Raw genomic sequence first — 6000 nt, 5'->3', positions numbered from 1 at the left:
GAGGGCTCTCTGCTCTGCCCCCTCCTCGCTCACTGAAGTGATGGGCTGTGGAAAGGGGCAGGGGTGGCCGGCTCAGGCTCTCATCAGCTCGCTGATAGGCTGGTTCAGGCATGTGGGTGGATCCCAACCATATGGCTGCGATTTTGCCCAAACCTGGACCAACTCTGTGACATCAGTCGACAGTGTGCTTGAGCCCGCTGTCTGCCGAGAACGGATCACAGGATTGCCGAACGAACTGCACTCCTGTGATCCACAGGAGAAGTACAGCCAAACAAGCTTCTCCAACTTAAGTACACTTGAAGTCTAGGTTCACAAAAAATGCAATGGGATGACTGTGTTGAGCAGCTATTCTAGCACAGCAGTCTCACTGCATGGCAAGGCAAAATGCTTTGTCTCCATATTTGCCTGGTTCACATCACTGATGGGTGGGAGGTCTACACTTGGGGGAAAAAAAAAAAAGTACCGCATGCAGTACTTTTTTTCAGCCCATGCAGGACAAGTCAATCCACTGCCTCGCACCGCATTGTCTTCAATTGACCATTGTAAGATGACTGTTGTGACATCTCAATAAAAGTAAAAATAAATAAATATGATGCCCCTGTCGAGATCAGTGCATCATCACTGCACAAATTTTGGCTGGATCATACCGCGTGCCAATCGTTACAATGAGCCCTTAATGTAAACATATCCAGCACAGAATTCATCACCAGCAATCGTGGTACTTAGAACTCTACACTAATCCTAAAATAACTCTTTCTAGGAATTCAGTAGCCTAAGAAAGGGCGTGAAAGAATAAACATTCTTGTTCGCAGAGCATAAATGCATTTTCAAACTGTCACGTCACTGCTGAACTCGGCTAAAACGATTGCATAGTTAGTTGTTGAGATTAAATGCACATGTTCCTTTCAATGATCCTCTCTCAGGGGGCTAATGCATCAGTTTCATTCATTGCGTCAGTGACCAAAAATACCTAGCATGGAATACAGACAAATTAATTATTTGACATGGTTACATGTTTCCCTGAGATGGATGATCACAAAATTTGTAGGCTTTTTTTTTATATAAATTCTACTTTTGAGAATATTGAAAATTGAGAATATGCAGGTTTATTGAAAGCCCTACTCTGAAATAAAAATCTGAAAGATCTCCCACTTCCTGTTACAATGGGGGATTGGAAGGGTATGGGGGCTGGTGCAACAGTAGAGTGTTACATGTTCCCCCCTGAATATGGATGTAACATGTTATGAAAGGTGAACCTATCCCTTAAAAATATGACAACTCAATCTGAAAGCCCCTTTTTTTTTAACTTCATGTGACCCAAATAGTCTTTCCGTTTCCTTCCTGATTAGATTCTACTTTGGGCTTTCGCACACAGATGCCAAACACACCACATTTTTAGGCATTCAGGCATTTTTTTCCCCTGATCTTAATGTAACAATTAAATTAGTTAAATCACTGTGGCATGGCTACCATAGACAAAAATAGTACACTGTGCCTCGTCCCTATAAAATATAGGAGAGAAATGGAAATCACAAAAATGTGGAACTTTATGGGCACCATATGAGAAACATGTAAAAAGCTAAATCTAGTAATTTCTAAAAATCATTAAAACCAAAGTTAAAACATCAACAGTAATAACCCAGACTGCTGTGTGAGCATACCCACCCCCTTAAGTAATGGTAGGGAGCCTCCAAAGTATTAACACTGGCAAATATGCAACATAATGAACAAAGTCACTAGAAGCCAGCAATAAACAGGGGGCTATGGCTGTAGAGGGGTTCGTAGCCTCACACTAAATGAGAAAAGATGTGCTCAACATGTTTCGCATTGACAAATAACGCTTCTTCAGGAGAGTGAAGGGTTAATTACAGTTTTAAACCCTGTTCAGGTATAAACACATATGGAGTTTAATAATAACACTTTAACAGATATACTAGCATACTGTATACAAGATGAGTAAATCTAGGTACTTACAAGCAACATATGTGGATCACGGAGAGCAAGGAACAGAGCCAAGTGGCAGGTATGGCCCCCGTAAATAGGCAGATATGGGGATACACCTAGGTGGGTAGCGTATAAAGAAGTATGTTACTTAACATATACAGACACAAATGTATCTTAACGTATGTTAATAATCTCTGCACTGCACAATGGAACCCATATTAAGGTATAGCACGGTAAAAGATTGTTTTGTAAGGATTTACGCGGTATATTGGAAGCCTGCATCTCCCCATGGTGTCAAATATATTCTTCCTTTTCCCTTGGGGGTTTTTAAAATACCCTAGAGAATAAAATGGCGGACGTTGCAATACTTTATGTTGCACCGTATTTGCGCAGCGGTCTTACAAACAATTTTTATGGAAATAGACACATTTTTAAAAAAATAAAAAAAATAAGAATACAGTAAATTTAGACCAATTTTTTTCTATATTGTGAAAGATAATGTTACGCCGAGTAAACCGATACCCAACATGTCATGTGTCAAATTGCACCCGCTCGTGGAATGGCAACAAACTTTAACACTTAAAAATCTCCATTGGCGACATTTGAAAATGTCTACAGGTTACCAGTTTTGAGTTACAGAGGAGGTCTTTTACTAGATTTATTGCTCTCACTCCAACGATCACAGCGACACCTCATGTGTGGTTTGAACACTATTTAAAAAAAAAAGCCCCTTTAAGGCCATTGGGCAGTTATGGTATGGAGCCAAGTAGGGGCCATCATTCCCTCACTTGACTCCATACCTCGCAGGGGAAAGGACCCGATTGTCTCTGCTGCTACCGATGGCTCCGGTAAGCAGCGGAGACCACCGGGAAGCGGTGGGAGGGGGGTGGGCACCTCTCCCACCACCGATAAAAATGATCATGCGGCAAATCCGCTGCAGAGACCACTTTTATTCGAAAGTGGACTGCCCGCAGTTTTTAAAAATACCAGGGTTATGCTGGAGCCCGAACCGTAGCCAACACCAGTATTCTCCTTTGCACGATTCTTTAAAAATTAGCCAACAGCATTGTTTTGCAAATGTCTTTAAATTATATAAAGTTAGGGTTCCAAACTGTAGTGCAGAGGTGCCCAACCTTTTGAAGAGCGAGGGCCACTTTAGCGACTTGGTATGGGCCGATGATGTAAAATGGACCTAAGGCTGCTTTCACACTGATGTGCTGCAGTATACCTGCACCGCGAGTACAGTGCAGAGCTCCTGTGGCTTTCCCATAGACTTCTAATATATCCTGCAGGTGTGGCACACTTTCTGAAAGTGCACCAAACCCACAGGTAAGAACAGAAGTCTATGACTCAGTGCAGGCAACCCGAAGGTGCACTGTGCTGCACCTGTGGATCAGTTTGGAAGCAGACCACCAGCAACCACTGCAGAACAGATATGCCCATATATACACTGAATTTAGTGATTAAAACGTACCTTTAATAACAGGCTTCCATTGAGGCACGGCCGGCTATTGCTATCGCAGGCGGAGTACATTTGGTATTACTCTGCTTGTGACAGGAGACGGTATACAGAAAGCATTGGCATATGAGACTCTGCTCCCTCTGCAGCCACTTGCTTCCTTTAGAACGCCGATTCTCTGGAAAAGCGGTTTGGCAACCGGCAATCTGGGCTTGCCAACCTGCTATCCCAGAGCAGGAGGTCACGGGCCACATCAGAGGGCTCTGCGGGCCACTGGTTGGGCACCCCTGCTGTAGTGTGTAAAGTTAGTAAAAGTGAAATCAGTGTCCATTAAATAAACTCATGGTTCTCCTTTGTATTCCTATCCTAATATACAGTATTGCTACTGAGAATTCTTCCTGTAAAGACTAAGAGTCGGTTCACACTAGGGCGACACGACTTCCAGAAGCGACTCAGACACGACTTGAGCATGAACCACAGGGCGATCTGGGGCGATTTACAACACGACTTGAAGTCGTCTCCAGGACAGGAGACTTTCCAGTGGCCAATCAAACAACAATCAGCTCTAGGGGAGGGAGAGGTTTGCCTGAGAAATGTATGTTATCTTCTTGGAAAGTTGCTTCAGTTAAGACCGTGATCAGACTTGGAGGCGACTTCCATTGAAATCAATGGGTACAAATCGCCTACAAGTCGGATTGAAGTAGTACAGGAACTTCTTTTGAAGAAGTCGGAGTGACTCGAGTCGTGTGTATTAACACCGCTCCCATTCACTTGCATTGTTTTTCTCGACAGCGCTACTTGGGACGACTTGAGGCGACTTCAAGTCGGATCCCAAGTCGGCCCAGTGTGAACTGGCTCTCAGGCTTGGCTCTGGCAACTATGTTACAGAATACCATGCATAAGATCTTCAAACACTAGCTTATGGGCTCAATCACATGTGTGTTGCTTGCTGAGGAGCAATCTGGTAATTTGCCAGGCAGTGAGGAGGCGTTATGTTGCCTCCTGATCGCCTGTTTTAACCCCTATAACAATGCCACAACCCCATTCACATAGCTCCCAACTGTCCCCGATTTCAAGGGACGGTCCCTGATTTTGAGGGACTATCCCTGATTTGGAACAAAGTCCCTCTGCCCCTCATTTTGGTCTGATCTATACAGTTGTCTACATAGGTAGTGCATTTTATATACAACAAGTGTTTCCCAGTGCCAAAATGTTCATCCAACTAGGATTGCTGCATTTGTAAATTCCAAAAGCCAGGATAAAGGAATAGTAGTGATAAAAAAGCACTTGTGGATTTAACTAATCATTTTTTGTACAATTCTCCTTTAAGGGTGTGTGTCGGGGGGAGGGTGTCATATGCCTACATACTTTTGTTAATAGGTGTCCCTCATTCCCATCTCTGAGAGTTGGGAGGTATGCATTCACTTGAATGGGTCAAATTAAAGTGGAACTCCCGCTGATCGGGTATTTACACCCACTTCTGGCCACACAGTTTCGGGCAGACTGCAGGCATGACGTCCCCCCCCCCCCCCCATGTGTTCTGGGAACACTCGGCTCCCAATACACAGCGGGAGCCAATCAGCAGGCGTAGCGCGACTCGTAGGGAACCGGAGCGCTTCACTTCCTGGTTCCCTCACCGAGGATGGTGGGGGGGGGGGCAGCAGAGTGACGAGTGATCGCTCATCCTCTGCTGCGGACGGCGCTGGACTCCAGGACAGGTAAGTGTCCCAATATTAAAAGTCAGCAGCTGTAGTATTTGTAGCTGCTGGCTGTTAATTTTTTTTTTTCAGCCGAGCTCCGCTTTAAGCTGGCGGTACTGCCTGCCAAATGCATCAGCAGAGATCAAAAATAAAATAAAAAATCTATTCAAGTATACTGTTTATTCTCCACACAAAAACCTATATAAACCTATACATACCTTCTATTGCTTTCAGTCTCCACCAAACCTCTGTGGTCCAACTTCCTGGTAGAGTGGTGCTACATTAATTCTCTATGATCCCACACTATGTAAGATCATAGTCATCCTCTCTTGCTTGCTCCTGAGAGGGACTAGGGACTGTAGGATTTGAATGCACATGACCACAACTTAGACACTTCTTGCTCTACACAACAGTAGATGAGGAAGAATAGGAAAGGTTTCGGAGCTCACATAAAACATTACAATGAGGCAGGAAAACACAGTAAATGTCCGATTATTAAAAGTCAGCAGCTACATTTTAGCTGCCGACTTTTATATGGGTGGAACTCCGCTTTAAACTGCGTAAGTGGTGCTTTATTTTTAGAGCAGTAAGGATATGGCACTTCCTTCCACAATTGGTAGTTTCAGCAGCAAGTGTCCCCAATTTCAAAAAAACTTTTGGATGGGCATCTTATTAAACAATATTACAGGAAAATGGGAACTGGTAGAGACATAAATATATACACACATTGCACTGGTGTCTTTATTCAACCTCACCAACTATGGCCCGGATTCACATAACACTTACGCCGACGTATCTACAGATACGCCACGTAAGTGTAAATGTGCGCCGTCGTATCTATGCGCCGTGCCCTTAGAACTAGATACGCCTGAAAATAGGCTTCCTCCGACCGACGTA

The sequence above is a fragment of the Rana temporaria genome, chromosome 3, assembly GCF_905171775.1.
Source record: "Rana temporaria chromosome 3, aRanTem1.1, whole genome shotgun sequence".
Taxonomy (NCBI): domain Eukaryota; kingdom Metazoa; phylum Chordata; class Amphibia; order Anura; family Ranidae; genus Rana; species Rana temporaria.
The sequence above is the reverse complement of the archived record's forward strand: the minus strand, read 5'-3'. Positions refer to the sequence as shown.